This window comes from Artemia sp. Qi Xiang Cuo, chromosome 13 (assembly GCF_049724085.1).
Source record: "Artemia sp. Qi Xiang Cuo chromosome 13, ASM4972408v1, whole genome shotgun sequence".
Taxonomy (NCBI): domain Eukaryota; kingdom Metazoa; phylum Arthropoda; class Branchiopoda; order Anostraca; family Artemiidae; genus Artemia; species Artemia sp. Qi Xiang Cuo.
Window position 1 is genome coordinate 25,350,407 of NC_142806.1, and position 17,963 is coordinate 25,368,369.

Below are 17,963 nucleotides of genomic sequence, written 5' to 3' on the forward strand. Positions count from 1 at the left end.
TTAGACATATATCCAGCCTAGATTTCAGAGTGTGAATTTTCTTAAACATTTCTTAACATTCAACTAATTTCGCGTTTAAATTTCAACTATGTAATTAAACTAATTTTTCAACTATCTAACTGAACATGAGATAGCTTATATGGTTTAATAAGAGCTCTTGATTTACTATAAAATTTTTTACGCTTTACTGTTTACGCACGTTAATGCCGCTTAAGAAATGCATATATCGTGATAGCTGCACGGGCTCGCGCAAACAATAAATAGAGAGTTGGAACTGGACATGGCACGAATGAGGACCTCTACTGCCAATCGCTCGATCATGTCCTCCCGTATTTTATGGCTTAAGGGTTATCAGGGAGTTCCGGGTTTAGGTTTTGCATCTCACTCGAATCGATGTGATCTGTTCTTGCTCTTTTTCTACGTGTTCTCATAATTTTTCCGTAGTTCAGGATCAATGGCATTCTAATAGTCAGAGAAATCATGAATACGAGGCCTATTGTCAGGAGTATGTTCCACAAAAATTTGTTGAGAATAATCCATATCTACTTTCTACATACGTCAATCTTTGATCTTCATTAGTAAATAGGGGAATTTGAGAGTCTAAAGCTTCTCTTATTTTTGTTAGTGGTAAGGTTCCCTTGACATTCTCTATTTTTGACAATATTGTGGCTTCTGCTTCTTCGTTATCAATATTTGGAATGGTGCGCGATAAATTGACTGGTTTGAAATTGATCACCTTAGGGCTTATTATATTCATGCTCGTGGTTATCAATGGTGTTTACACCGTGGCTTCTTTGGTTACTAATCGACACCCTTGTTTTATGGTTATTGTCCCCACGTCTTGTAGTAGTAATTCAGTTCTGTAACTTGGATCGATTCTTTCTGTGTTATTATAACAAGGGATGGTCTCAACTGTTTCTTTTGGGACAGAAAATAGCCACAAATCATTTCTAAGATGAATAAATATCTTTCGTTTTGTAGTCCCTGCTAGCGTTTCGACTGAATTAGGAATTTCTTTCTGTTGAGTTTCTTTTAAGAATAGGTCTAACATGCAGGATCAAGATTTTACATTACAAATAGGCAGGGTTAGCTGACACACTAGGTTTTTAAATGCAACGCATTCCTTAAGGTCCTGTGGGTTAGTTAAGGCATATTTCCTTCTATCTTGATCGACTAGCAAGTACTTTGCTTCGGGTGTGATAGATAGTCATAAATGAATTGGTTTTGCCTATATTGGCTGGAAACGTAGAAATTTATTAATGGAGTTGTTACTACTGCAAATAGTTGTTCGTTTATCTCCGTAATGTGAACCTTTAGCTTGGTGTAATAGTGGAAAAGGTTTGCTACTTTTGGTTCTGTTGGTAGATGTAGACCGAATGTCAGATGTGTTTTTATTTCATATAAAATACTTTTTAGTTTCGAAGGGTCCACTAGGTCGTATGATAAGGTTCCTCCAGTAAGGGCAAATAATGCGAATTCAAATTTGCTAACATTAGATGCTAGGATGAGTAATGACATAGTCACTATGTCGATTGATACCATGATGATGCTCTAATCGAAAATCAAAAGATCTACTTCGTTCTTTAAATAATTCATTATATTTACTGTCTTTGAGATTTTCTTTGAGATTGCCTTAATTTTGTGTCTTTGATAATTGGCTATGCTGGCTTGTATTTTTTGGCCATGTAAGGTCACGTTCATGGTGTTATTTAGTTTTCTCAGATTTTCCCTAGGGATATCCAGGTTTTCTTCAGCTGACAGCCAAAATAAGCGTGAGGCCAATTCTCCTACAATTGGTATTAGAATTGCTGATCTGCGGTAGTTGCTTTTTCAAAAGAATGCTTCGAAGATTCTTGTGGTACTTTGCTTTCAATCAATTAATCAATTAATAAACTTATTAATACTAAAAACAAAACAATTAAAAACTTAAAGTTTATGCACGCCCAAGAAGCTCAGCTTGTAAAGGGTCAACAAAACAAATAAGACACTATTATAAAGCACATAAAAAAAACAGAAAAAAAACATACATAAAAAAAATGGATCAGGAGACATTTATGAAAATAGGAGAATTAACAGGAAACTTCACAAATAACTGAAAAAAAATATATAAACGAAGAAGAGATTGAAAATTAGGATTCAATATAAAAAAAATCAGAAAAATATATTGAATGAAAAAAAGACATATAAATTTGGATGGAATGCAAAAAAAGAAGAAAAAAGGGGGGAAATACTATAATGGAAATACCCAGTGAGAAACTGCCTTTACAAAAAGAGATAGAGGGACATCAGGAGGGATGGAGTTTCATAGTAAAATAGATTGATAAACAGGAGACCTCTGACCTACTGTCGATGATTGCTTAGGAAGAATGAACCTGCGATAAGAGCTACGTAAAAAAGAAGAGTACCTACCTGAGCCTGACAGAAAGAAAATCTGCTGCAGAGATGGTGGAAGTGTACCTAGAAAAGCAGAATGTGCTAAATAAAGGTAACTTTTACCCACAATACGATCCATCGGAGCTATTCCAGTATCATTATAAAGATCAGAGGAAGGGTAAAAACGAGGTAGCCTTCACTGCCCTATTTTGGGCTCTTTGAAGTGAGCAGGGAAGATATTTATTAGTACTAACACAGACAGAACAGCAATAGGAAAGGTAAGGAAAAATAAAAGCATAATAAAGAGAAAGCATGACATCTGTGGGAAGAAATGAGTCAACCCTGTATAACAATGAAGATTGGCGGAGGACAAGGGAACGAATATGAGTTATATGGGATTTAAAAGAAAGAAAATAGTCAAGATACACACCAAGAAATTTCACAATAGTAGCTTGCGGTATAATATCATTCCCATAAGTCAGGATGGTTGGCTCCCTTGCGTCTCTCATACGATAAGGGGTCCTGAAGTGTACAATGGCACTTTTTTGGCTGCTGAGAGTCATACCATTTGACCAGAACCAATCTTTTACTTTATCAAGAAGACCTTGAGCTAGGGAAGCGGCAGATGGCAGGTCCACTGCAGCAATAAAAAGGTTACTGTCATCAGCAAAAAGAATAAGGTGCACAAGGAGATGAAGACCATCAACAAGATCATTAATATAAATTAAAAACAAAAGTGGTCCAAGCACAGAGCCCTGTGGGACACCTTTCACAATAGGAAAGGAAGAGGAAGAAGTGCCATTAACCGAAACATACTGAGATCTCCCTGAGAGGTAAGACCTTAACCAATCAAGTGGGACTATATGCACTCCAAATGAAGATAATTTAGACAAAAGAACAGAGTGAACGACCATATCAAATGCCTTTGAAAAGTCAATAAATAGACCCAAAACACACAAGCCCTTGTCAAGGTTAACACGCACAAACTCTGTTGCATCTGAAAGTGCGTGCAAGGTAGAAAAACTGGGACGAAAGCCATACTGATGGTTAGTTATGAGAGAATTACTTGCAGTCGTATTAGTACTAAATACAAATGAAGAGAGTCTACAATGCACTACTTTTTCAACAACCTTAGAAATTAAAGGAAGTAGAGAAATAGGTGTATAATTTGAAATTAGAGATGAATCACCTTTTTTAAACAAAGGTACAACATTAGCAACCTTAAATAAATGAGGAAAAGCACCCGAAGAAAGAGAGAGGTTAGTTATGTTTGAGATGGGGTTAGAAACAAAGTGAAAATTTTTTTTACGAACATTACAGCTCAAACCAAAATCATCAACTGAACGGCTACTTGAAAGCTGAGAAATAATTTTTGAAATTTCTGTATCACTGCATGGAAAAAGTAAAAATGACTTTTCTGTTAAGGGAAAACTACTTACTCTACTGTAGGATGGATTAGGAACTGAAGGAAGTGAGGTGAAATACGAATTGAAGGCGCTTGCTGAAGAATTTTTGTTCACGAAATATCCATCAGCTTTCCTGTAGCGACAAAGGGGGGGGGGGACTGTTTGAGTTTCTTACGGGAAAGAGCTTTATTAACTACAGTCCAAACCTTTCGCAAATTTTCCTTACACTCATCAATTCGACGCGAAAAATATAGCTTTTTGGTTGCACGTACTGAAGAAGTAAGCACATTTTATAAGGTTTATACTTCAAAAGATCATCCTGTGTCTTACTTTTACATGCAGCCTTGAAGAGAGACGCCTTCATATGTGTAGCATTGATCAGACCTCTAGACATCCATGGACATTTGGGTATGGAATTATTTGGCCTCTTTCTAAGAGGAAAATGCTTATCCAACAGAGCTCCCATACGACACAAAAATAAATTCGTTGCACGATCAACATCATTAGCTTAAAGAACACTAGACCAATCATTACTCTGAAGACTATGTATTAAATTAGAAATTTCTTTATCTGTGGAGGTTGTAAAAGAAGACTCACCCTGCTCATCCACAGCAATCTCAGTTTGAGGCACAAAAAGTGAAATGTAAATCGGGAAGTGATCAGAAAGATCAGTGAAAACAAGACCAGAAGTAAACTTCAAATTAAAAGAATGAGAAATGAAAATATTGTCTATTAAAGTGGCAGAATTTCTAGTAGGGTCAACACGAGAAGGAAAAAAATTGAAGGAAGTAGACCAGCAGAAGAAAGCACATCAAAGAGATGGTCACATTCATCACTTGATCCAATACTTAACATATTACAATTAAAATCTCCCAAAACACAAATACGTTTTTTAGAGATAGACCCCACACAAGAAAGTTGATCAAGCAAATCACAGAACAAATATGTTAGAAAAGGAGGGGGCTTATAAAACAAACAAACAGTGTCACAAGCAAACTGGCTTTTCAGATCAATAGCAAGAGAATAAACTGTCCTACTAATTGACACTACTGATGTAAACAAGGATTCAAGGTCAGACCTTCTTCTAAACTCAATATCAGACTTAATAAATAAAGAAATACCCCCTGAGCATTTTGTTACCATTCTGGGGATATGGACAGCAACATAACCATGCATATCATAGGCTGTAAAATTTTCACCATCAGATAACCATGTTTCTGTTAAACCTATTACATCCAAAGGGCAAGAATTATCAGACCACAAATACGATTTCAGACTATCCCACTTATCTCTTATCCCACGCACATTCAAACAAAATACATTGAAGCTACTATTTAAAGACAGTGAGGATATAATTTGATCAAAATAATCAATAGTAGTGTGATAATTACAGCTAGAATTAACCATAGATTCAAGGAGAGGGTCAAGCGTGTGAGTCTCTTGCTTACCAGTCCTACTTGCTGATCAAATATAACCGAATTAAGAATAGAAGAATTCAAAAGAAAAGAGAAATCACCCATAATTATCACACATAGTAAATGTACACATAGAAATATAAGTGGGATCGCACAAATTATCCAAATTATTGGACCAAAGTATAATGTGACAACAGTTACTATTACATGAGCTGCAAGTGTGCTGGACTGAAAAAAAATAATAGAAATTTGGCTACATGAAGGTGAGAGGATCACAAAAAAACATAAAGAGATATCAGTAGAATGACTCATTTTATTCAAAGTATTGGCCCAATTTATAATGTGGGACCAGTAAATTATGTAAGCTGCAAGTATGCTGACATGAGAAAAAAAAATAATAGTAGTCAGCCTACTTGAAGGTGATAGGATCAGAGACAAATATAAATGAATATCAATGGAATGACACATATTATTTCAAATATTCGCCCAAAGTATAATATGGGTAGTAAGAAATTATGAGAGCTGCATATATACTGACATGACAAAAATATGATAGACTTCAGGGTACACAGGGGTGATAGCATCAAAACATAAGATAAAGAAATATCAACGAGATGGCATATATTATTCAAAATATTGACCAAAAATATAATATGGGACCAGTCAAAATTATGTGTGTTGCATGTTTGCTGACATGAGAAAAATATGATAGAATTCAGGCTACAGGAAGGCGATAGGATCACCAACCCAGATAAGGAAATAATAGTGGCTTGGCACATATTCATCAAAATATTGGCCCCAAGTATAATGTGGAACCAGCAAAGATTATATGAGCTGCAATTATGCTGAAATGACAAAAATATTAAAGAAATCAGCCTGCATAAATGTGATAGGATCACAAAAGAACGTAAAAAAAATAAATAAATAACAGTGGGATAACATATATGATTCATAATATTTGCCCAAAATGCAATATGGGACCAACGAAAATTATATGAGCTGCAAGTGTGCTGACATGACAAAAACATTATAGAAGCCAAGCTACATGATGGTGAAAGGCTTATAAACAAACATAAAGAAAAATTAGTGGGAAGGCGCATATTATTATAAAAATTAGTACAAACTATAATGTGTGACCAGTTGATATTATGGGGGTTACAAGTATAATGACACGACAAGAATATAATGTAAATCAGAAAACAAGAAGGTGACAGAATCACAAACAAACACAAAGAAATATTAATGGGAAGGGACATCTCATCCAAACTATTGGCATAAAGTGTAATATGGTACCAGTCAGAATTATGTGAGGACAGTAAAGAATAATAGAGGAATATTTTAAGAACAGCAAGTAAATCCCTACAGAAACAATTCAATATATTATAAGAAAATAAATCTAAATCCATCACTTTAATTTTTCTGCATTTGCAGCACATAAATCAATTTCATTCTGATTATTAAACTTAACCACTCTTCCACATTGGGTTTTATACAGGATATCACCTTTACTGGACCAAACATTACGTAAGCCAAGCTTTGACTTGGCATATGAAAGAAGTTGTAAGCGTGGTTTTGTAAGCGTCTCAGAAAATAGAATCCCTGATCCTTTCAAATCCTTCTTTTGTCTGAGAAGCAGTTGACGAACTCGTAAGCTGCAAAATTCAACAACTATGGGTCTGGGTTTTGCTGATGGTTTTCCAATTCTTTTGAATGATACAACATCAGACTGAATAATTGGTATGCCAGGAAATTTTCCAGCACATAGTGATAAGAATTGACTTTCAGTGTTTTCAATGGAGGTCTCCTGTTTCACCCCAAAGACAATAATTTGGTTGCTCAAAGCCTGCTGTTCAAAACGGTCATTTAATCTTGCCAGGTTGGACTGGATAGGCTGGAAAGAGTTTTTAAGGTCTATCATGGATGACTAAAGTAGCCAATGAAGATTCAACAGAAAATATGCGTCTGTTATAGCTTTCAAGAGTTTTATCCACTAGATTACTAAGATCTAGGTCGAGGCCAGCATACACCTCCTGCTTGATTGTATCCAGCTTACCTGAAGAGATAGCGATATTATGTTGCATGAATGTCTTTTCCTCTTTCATTTTAACCACTACCTCATCTACCTGGGAAGAGATCTTAGCCAATATAAGGTCATCAAGTAAGCCTTTCACTGAAGATTTAAGGTTGTCAGGTAGTAGTGAATCTGCTAGTATTTTATGTTTGATTTTTATACTATTTATGTGGTTAGTGAGCATGAGTAGTTGCTCTGAAACAGATTCTGATCCAGAGAATTGGAATGAGCTGTCAGACCTTAGTTCACGAGGGGGCTTGAGTTGACTTTTCATTTTTTATCTGAAGTAAACAACAAAACAGGAACAGAATAGGCAGTGGTATAAAACAGTTTGGGTATAAGGCAGGATATAGTCCACAATCAAGTAACAAATTTCAAATACCAAAGCAGGGGATTGTGAAATTTGAAGAATAGAAAGCAATCAGCACAAAACATCAAGCATCAACAGTAGCAGTGGCATAAACCCAAGGATTGGTTACTGTAGTCAAATTACAAGTTAAAAATTGGTATAGGTCTCACCTGATGAGTCCCCTCTTGCACCCCAGGGGTGGGGGCTGCTATGTGTGCCTGCCTTTACCCACTGGTAGGCAGGCAGAATCAGTACTTCAGGACGATTAAAGTGTTGCTGGTTATGCCAGAAAACCTCAAATTCTGATCTGATAACCATGTCTCCCACTTTTTGTGATATCCACGTCTGATATCCATTTTTGTATTTCAGTATTGAATAATTCAAATAATGCTTGTAGTCTCTTCCCATATAATACTATGAAGGATTGGTGAACAGATACTCTTAGGGCGTTTTTCTCATTTTACCCAGGAAATGATTTGACGTAGTCTTTGGTTGGTTCGTCGGCCATGGCCAGTCTGGCACATGTATATTTGCCCTCAATTGTCCAACATTTGTCGGGCAAGTATTTTATTTCTTTTTTTACTTTCAGAAAATTTCCTTTTCCTATCCAAATTGTATCCTTGAACTAATATAGTTTGTTTCTCGGCATGCAATACTGGGAGTCTTGCTCTTAAGTTTATATACATTTTTACGAAGGAGTGGGTATTCGTGAATGTTGGTCCTGTGGACCATGTCTATCTTGTGAAGGTCGTTGGTTTCAAATGTGTCATAGTAACTAGTCTTTCTTGCGATCCTTTATTGAGTTTGATTAACTCTGGACTTGCATTGGTTGTGGTGTCCGTTAGTGAGGGCTGTATTTCCTCCGTTCTTGTCTCGAGTTTGGATGTGGTTGTCATTGTGTTTTTCTTTCTTTGTGGCTTGTCAATATTTTTCTTTCTTTCTTTTGGTGATATTTTCTTAGTAACGTTGCTCACGGTATGGTCTTGCTATAGTTGTTTAAGGTATGTCCATATGCTTGGTAATTCATTTAACATGGCGTAATTTCCATCATAGATTTTTTTTCCTGGATATTGTCAAGGAGGAACTTGTGGCATATTTTTTCGTAATATGTTCGCTTATGGAACCGTCGACATTACTTAATACTCTTCTTCCTCGGATATCTTTGTTGTTAGCTCCTAGAGCCTTATCAATTTCTGCCATTTTCTTGTCAAAGTCATCTATTATGAATTTTGATTTTGGTTTAGGAATAATGGGGGGTAAATCTCCTTTAATTTCCTTGTGGTGCATGTCTTTCGTTGATTGCAGGCTCTTGTCCGATTTTAAGAATTGGAATATGGAGTCCTTTAGTTTATTAGTATTTTTCTCTAGTCTCATTACTTGTTGAAACAAGGTTTCAAATGGTTTGGGATCCAGTTTCATAAATATTTTCCAGGCATTGTGACTTGCAACCAACGAATTCTCGTGTTTGAAGATTATTCCATGCTTTACGATATCTTGAGCTATGGCTTGGGCAATGAAGATTGTCATGAAATTTGTTAGCCAGATCTTTTTTTTGTTGTTTCTGGAATTAATTTGTCATTAATTATAATATGGATCAAATCTTTATGACTGTTAATCGAATGAGAATTTAAATTTATAATACATGAATTTTTTTATCGAGGAAATTACCAGGGTGAATTTAAGATTCGTGGTGATGGAATTAAGTGCTTTCTTATGGTAGACATACGGCTGATTCTTAGGTTGGGGGGGAATAGTTATTTTGGATGGTTTCATTCAATAATTTTTCTTTTAACCTAAAGGGTGTGTGGGATGACTTTGATTTATAGCGTACCAAATTATTTCAATAGAGAAAGTTCTATTGTTTTTTGGTTGCTTTTAATTTTGATTCATTGGTTTTTATTCTTTTAAATATAATTTCTTTTCTTTTCGCGCTATATACTACGCTTTTTGGGTTGTAGAGATATTGTTTGTAGTACTTTATTTCTTGGAGCGGGTCGTATTGACCTTGATATTTTACGCAGTTTGGATTTCCCTCAATCTTGTAGACTAATTTTTGTTTTCTGCATTTGTCTAGAAGCAATAAATCTGTCTGACATGGACCTTTAACGTACCATTACCGAACTTTATATTGTTTTTACAATTTTCTTATCTCATATTGTATATATAGAAGGTACTTGCCCTTTTTGCCGTTTTATTTTATTCCCAATTTTCCTTTCGCAGGTCGATATTTGGGTGTATTTGCCAATTGTAGTCCAAAACGATACGATCCTATGTTGTATTTCCTTAAATCATATTTGACACCCCATTTTTTCGCGAACATTTCCTCCCCTGATTCATTCACAATAAGGATTGCTGCAGAGTATATCATATGTTCTTTTGCGTGCTTGATAGTTATAAACTCTGTGTCAATAACTGCCTTGGCCATTGTTATGAAATGAAAGATAGTTTCTATTGGCTTTTGTCTAGTTAATTTTCATTCACGATTAGTAACAATCATGGTCTAGGTCGAGGTCTAACTACCTTTTCGCCAGTATTTCCTCATACTCGGGTACTTATTTGTTCGACATAATTCGATTCTTCGAAAGCTCCATATTAACCAATAATGAATACATAAGTTGAATGGAATGTAAGGTAACTTCAGGTCGAGGTTGAACTACTTTTTCACCAGTGCCACCTTGCACTTGGCTATTCGTGTATTCAAACGTCATTCGGTTCTCTAACGTTCCATACAGGCTTAAAAGTATTGAGATTTTCAAGAAACTACCCCTTTTTGTCAATTTGATAACGATGTATATAAACTCTTGGATATTCACTCTCTGATTCATAGTTTTATAAAATATTAATACACTACTAGTTTATTCATATAATACACTTTTTAAATAATAATCGATCTATATAGACATAACACTTTAGATAATATTGGAGGGCTCTTCCGTTATTTATTTTATCGGAATTATTTATATATACAGTTTCTTCCATGGATATCGGCTTTTAATTTTAATATGGGTGCATCATCAGGCAATGCCGCGCTTGAACTTGAGGATGTCAGCATATTGGTAAGTCGATAATTTTCCCATGAGGGCACATTTGAACTTACAAATTTAAGTTCAAACACTATGTTATTTTTACCGCTTTCAGGTGTATTCAAGTACATTAAATGCACTAATAACTGGTTTGGGAGGTGAAGGCCCTCCAATGTGGAAGTTATGTCGTTCCTTCACATATTTTATCGAATGACTTTCTGGCACAACAGGAAGAATGACAACTGGTCATTTATTATTTTTACTACAGAAAAACTTAAGTTTACGTGCTATGGGCAACAACATAGTTGCTCGCGCACAATTACGGCTAAGCCGGGGAATATTTCGATTCCGAAGTTTTCTTCTTGTTGGAAGAAATTCAAGGTAATTTTCTTTACGTCTTTATAATCTCTTGGGGTGATTTGAAAAATAGCGGATCCTGTCGAAGGGTTAATTGGGCTCAGGTATGAGTTATTTACGCAGTTGACGCATAGGGCCCTAAGGAATCTTTCTCCTTCTAGCATGTGCCCTCGGTATATTAGGATGGAGAGGAACTTAATGGGCCAAATTGTAGTGACGTTATTATCATCCTGATCATACCAAATGTTTTTTACGATGTACTCGGATAATAAGGTATACTTGGTCATTGGGATTCATTTTATTAAAATTTGGAATGCTAGGTTGGCACATAGCCTGGTGAATTCGATCGTTCTTGTCATTGTACGTGCACTAAAATTATAATGAACTAAGGTTGCTATTAATCTTCGGATTATTCTGTCTTCCAAGACTTTCCTTGGAGATTTTAAAAAAAAATGTAGCGTTGGGCAGTCAAGATTTTCCACTGCTTTGATAAGGACCCATTCATTTAAGAAATCATTAATATTATCCATGCTATGGCTTTTCTTGACTTTCCCTGAGGTTATGTTTTCTAGTCTACAACTACTTAACTGTGACGGGCTTGGGAATTTTATCATAGTTGCTGTTTTTTTGGAATTTATTCTACTAGATTTTAGGTTAAAACTAGCAACGTACCGTATGGTCGCTTGTTTCGACGTTTCCATTAACCAGTGGCCGACGGTTATTCACGCACCGTATCTGCAAATGTGTTATTATATAATATTAATCAATGATTACATGGTAAATGATTACGTAGTAGTAATATATTTTCAAAGTAATTTTGTTAAGTTACAGTAATTTAGCGTGTAAAACTGATTATGTAATAGTTAGGCACTTTCAATTTGATGATATTTGTTATTAGTTATAGTTTTTTACTTGGCTTTTATAATTTTATGGTATTTAATTTCTACTAGTGTTCTTGGATTCCTTATTCTGTACAAGTTGTTCTTCGTAAGGAAACACTCTGGCAGGGTGTTTGTCAACAAAATAATCAACCTTGAAAACACGCCCTGCAAAGGTATTCCCCACGTATCGGGCTTCCTGTCCATCTCCATTCCAGATTCCCGTATGGTCATTTTTGTTACAGTGATTTTTCTAATGGAAGTGGTAATGTAGGGTAATTCTTGCGGATCACTTTTCGTAGAGAGATAAGTTGATCTTTTCATGAGAGTTCCCCGGTCAAACAGCAATGACTAATGGGATAAAAGCACCACAGGTCACTACCGTTGAAGAACGGCTCCCCATGTTGTAGGGTCATTTCATTTAACTGTAATTTATAGCTCTTTATTATTTGAAAATCACTTCTCCTAACTGAATAGTTGTTTCTCATAGAGAGTCAGGGATCAAAGTGGCGGAAGAGGGATAGTAACTACCACCACCGTCATCATGACCATAACTTCCCACGACTGAGCATCCATCTATATGTTAAGGATTTCGTGGTTATGTAATCACAACTCGTATTTGTCTAGTTGTTTATCATAGAGAGCCAAGGCCAAACGGCAATGGAAACAGGATAATGACACCATTACCATCCCCGTTTGCCATGGTTTCCCACGACGGATGATCTTTTTGTCAAGAAAAAAATTTGAATCACGGTTATACTCCCTTGCTAAACGATTTCTTGTTGTGCGCATCTCGTATCTGTATGGTTGTTACTCAAAGGAAGATGAGGATCAAGTGCTTGCGTAGCAGGATAATATTAACAACGCCAACCCTTGGTCTCAACTTTCCATGGTTGGGGGGTCCATCCGTTTTCACAAATGTCACTTTAATCCCAGCGTCTATTTTTAATAATTTCTCCTACATCCTTTTCCAAGTATTTCATTGGGTTTTCTGCTGAATATTTGGTTATTCCATCATTATATGAGAGTTTCACCGTGTATATTGAGCTTTTATTACTTATCGAGAGTAAATAAAAATTATTCTCATTACCTCCCGAAGTATGATGGGTATCCCTACTGATTTTCAGCCAAAAGTGTCTTTTTACTAAGTTTTGAGTGGATTCTCGAGCGTGAATCGTAAAAAGACAATAGTAAGGTTTTACATGAGTCATAGTTAACATTTTTGTTCATTTGACCGTTCACTTGATTATCTTAATTTTTTGCAACGGCTAAATTCTCTGTCTAAAGTGTTGTGACGGAAATGGTTATAGTCGAAACTAGTATAGAGTCTTATTTTCCGTTGATCCCGTCCACTTTAGTATAAATAAATGCAAACTTAAAATCAACAGAAAGAAAAACAGTACACTTTTGAAAAAGCTAGATTCAATTAATGGTTGATGTCTGTTCCGAGAAATGTTGTTTCGATATGTAGGATTAAACTATTTTAGGCTATTTCGGAATTGCCAAAAAATTTGGTGGAATACGAAGGCTTGTTAGTCGAGATTAAATTTTCCAGTTCAAATGAATTAAGAACCATATCAAATTTAATGTGTCGGCTCATTCTGCTTCCGTGCAGAGATTGCCACGTGGCAGAGGTATTTATACTTCTGCACGATATTATCTAAAAAGTTTGCTAAACGTGGCGTAAGGCTTAAATTTATTTTCTCTATCTTATTTTTTAGTGTCGGCTACTAGTGCCTATGCAAAGCGTAAAACAGACACAATTGTTTGACTTTTTTGCATTTTCTCGATTTCATAACTAATTAAAATTATTTAATTTCGGTCCTTGACTCGTTCGTTGCCAAAGGGAGTTTGTCGGAACAGCCTACTCTTTGAGGCATAGAAAGAGTGCTGCGTCGGTGGCATGTGTATTTAAATACAATACTATCCCTTTTTTGAATTTTTGGAGTTTTTTTACTATTCTCCCTTTTTCTTTGTGTGATATTTGAATAGTTTGAAAATAAATTCAGTCCTTATTTCGAATTGATTTTATTTCTTAATACACTAGATGTGACCGTACTCTGTATTAAAGGAGGCTATTATTACAGAATTGATGACTTTCTTTCTATATCCTGTTCAAAATTTGGTCGGTTTTACCTAAAAGAGGTTTTTGGGTATAGTAGCTGTTTACGTGATATTTGTTTATTCGTTCATTGATCTAGGGCTCTATATAACTGTAATTTATTGATCCCACATTTCTTGATTATACTATAAACTACGATTGGGGTCGACTTTATTTCGTATATATGCCCTTTGCATTTATTTTAGCTTTAGTTCAGCCCCAGATATGTTAAGATTATTATGTTACCTTTAGAACTTATAAGAGACTACAGAGAATAAACTTTTTATGGATAGCCTTTGTTTTGTTATAATGTTAATTCTCAGCATGAGGAAGCCCTCAGCTTTGATCAAGGCGTGATATTGGTTAAAAGATTTGTAAATTTAACAATTTGTGATTTGTCAAATCAATCATAACATTTTTTCCATTTGAATTTAATTCTTTTGTTCATGTTGTAGAAAAATCGGCTGATCTGTATTTTATCCCAGTAAAATTAAATTGTTTTTCAGCTGTTACTTTTTTATGCATCGCCAAGGGGGTATTTTCTGTGACCAAAAAATAAGAAAAATCTTCCATTTTTTATCTACTCATTTCGACAAAGCTTGTCTCTAGCTGACTGTGTATTCGTTGCAAAACTATGATTCTTTCATATGCATTGCTTCTTTACAGTTATTTGCTAATTAGGCTAGTTTTACGGTATAATTTTTCCATCCTAAGAGTATAGTTTTAGTTTTATATTTTTTTTCGTTGACTAATTGGGGGTTTACCTCCTACTCTGAGGATTTTGGTTCACTGAAGGGTTTGCGGTCGGTTTAGGTTTTGATTTACCTGGTATTTTCTTATGTTTGTTTCTCAAATTGAAATTTGCGAAACAAAAATGATACTTCCGTTTGTTTTTCTTTGTTAATCTAGGCTTGTAGAGTTAATTGGTTTGTTTTTAGATCTCTAGAAAGCAGATGCCTATTGGCTGTCACTTAGTGCGAAGGAGTTACGCCTCGTCTCACTTAGCCAGTCGGAGACAGTGCCTTATGGGTTAGCAGTGTACTATTTTTTACTCTCAATAAGAAAAATGTACTTTTTGTTAGGGAAAATATAAATGGCTAATTTCTTGTTCGCGCTATATTTTCACCGTTCATTTGTGAATGTTCAAAACTTGAGTAAGCAACAGTTTATCTTCAGTCGTGAGACAAAACTTGGTAGATTTGCTGAAGCTGGTGTTTAGAAAAACTTCATTTTCGAGGGGAAACTTCCCCTTGGTTTCTATTTATCTACGGGTTATTTTTTTGGAGGGGGGTTTACAAGTCATTGCTAAGGTTTTGATTTTGCATTGATTCTTTAGCGACTTTTTTTCCCTTACAAGGTAACTTTCTTTCTTTATTTAGCTTCTGAAGCAGAATAATATTTTTATTGTTAGGCTCATGAGATGTTAATTCATTTGCATTTATTATTACTCTTTATTATATCGCCGCATAGAAGTTATGGTGGTTCATCCAAGGGTCATTACGCTATTTAATCGCACGATACAGGGTACGCTTTTCTGGGCCTTATTTTTAACTTTAAGAAGTATACTGTCCTTAAGGCTTTATTTGTATCTACGGGCTTGTCTCCTGGTATGGCTTATATTGCATTTCTCTAGGTTGAAATTTACAGGCCGAAATTGGTATTATTTTGTGTATTTTTTTTACTATTTTAATCAAGGGCTATCTACAACTAATTTCTAGAATCCGAGGGTCAGCTATCGAAACATTTTATTTAAGGTGTGTGTTGCACTTTACTTGGGGTTTGTGAATTAGTTTTGGATTGCCCCACAAATATTATAATGAAAGGGCGAAATCTTTTCTTCACCTCTGTTTTTTCTGCCTTGTGAAAACCGCCGGTTTCACACTAGATAAGTTTTTTTTGATGAATATGTTTTAAATTTTAGAGCTTGGTCAAGCCTACCGGATATTTTGGGTTAATTTTCCTATTACCGCTTAGGTATGCGTTCTAGCTATGTCTTCTTTTTTTAAAGAGTACAAAATAATATTATTTTCCAGCAAAAATAGGTGAATTGGTTACTTATTAATAGGAATATTTTTAGAATATGACACAGTACGCAAGTCAATCAATCTAATTGATAACATTGTAAATGAAAATGGGTAGTATTTTAACGTTAAGAAAAAAAATGCGTGAATAAATCGGCTAATTTGCCATTAATTTTTGTGGATATCGGAATTTTTTTCAGACAAATACTTTATGTGGTCCACTAGAACTGCATAGCTAACTTATAACATTAAAAAGGGAAAGAACGTTACCCTAGTAAAAGGCAAAGATATCGTTTGGCCGTATAATTGGGGTGTTTAAAACAATTAATAGGGCCTTTCCATTCAGCTGACTCTATTATTTTTTGAAAGCCTATTTTTTTTTGGTTTTACTGTGAGAAGCGGATGTTTATTATTTAGTTAATTGAACGTCGCGTGTCTTATGAGTTGCTATTATGATAATACTAATGATAATAACAGGATATTGCTAAAATAAGGTTTTACGTTGGACCAATTGTTTTGGTGGTTTATCAAGAACTCTAATGTCGTAATAATGAAAATGCTGAATACGCCTTATGCTGAAGGTGAGGGAAAAGGTTAGGATATTCTACAATTCAATGTTTGATTATCTTGTTCGCGTGCAGTTTTTTAATCTATATAAGCCATCAGATAAAATTAATTTCAGAAGAGGTAGGATCGACCCTAAAGAAACCTTCAGTATAGCAAACCTCAAAATAAGAAAAGGAAAAAAAATATCGTAATCATTCGAGGCTTGACACACCGAAAGTCTCCTCAGATCTGTCTTTGAATACTCAATTAAGATCAAAAATATGTACTTAATTTATGTGATAAGGGGTTGCGCATTGAAATATAATTGAATTCAGTACATGGGGAACCCTAGTGATCTTCATGTTTACCTACTCCAGGGGCTACCTGGGACAGGCAAAACTAGGACGGCTGTTCCAAATATACTTCCATCTTCTATGGCCGAATCCAAAATATAATAATTGGTCCAAAACTCAGGAAATACTATATTCTGCTCAGCAGAAATATAAGTCCTCTAGTTTAACGTGGATCGCGCACGAGGTATTAGAATATCGCTATATCCTGCTTACACAATTTACTATGCTAAACTTGTAAAAAAAAATATTCCTTTTTTTGTATTTAATCGAGAAAAGGATTTTTACCTCCTTTTTGAGTTTAATTAACAGCCATGATTAATATTTTCTTAGTTTTCTGTATCGTCTGGTAACGGATGCGTTTTGGGCGTTCCTTGTGGTGAAGAGATCTTTGAGGAATCCTGGCCAGTTGTATCATTTATTTGGATGGTGGGGTATTGGGTCCTAGTAGTTAAGTTTCTGTCCGTTGAAGGGTTTTGTTGAATAGACTCCATTTGGGGTTTTATAAGGTGATGCCGGGTTTGATTTGGAATTGTGAAATACAAATGTTGTGGTGACCCTTCGTCTTAATTGTTAGCAAGAATATTTTCCAATGGGGGGTTGAGGGGTAGGTCAACTTCAACTATGATATAGATTTCCACCATTTTCTCTAAGTTTGAGCAGAATTATCTTTGTTTTTGCAATTCTCTGTTGATTTCGGCTTTGTTTTCCTTCAGTTGCTTTTCTAAGCTCTCCTGTTGTAGTTTAATTATTTCTTCCTGTGCTTTTAAGTGGTCGTATTTATGAGCTAAGTTTAGGAGCTTTACTCGTTCAGGTGCCAGCGCTTCTTGTACAGCTACTGTTGTGGATAGAACAGTACTGTTTCTATAATCTTCCACTTTTTTACAAATTTCTTGCATTTTATTATATAATGCTTGTAATTTTAGGACCTTGTCGGAATAATTATATCCCTTAGCAAGCGTGGCGTCACTTATTGATTCCATTTTATTCTGGATTTTGGCGGTCTGCGCCTTAACTTCCATGAACTCAGTCTCGATTAATTTATCGATTTGTTTATTCAGTAGGATCTCATT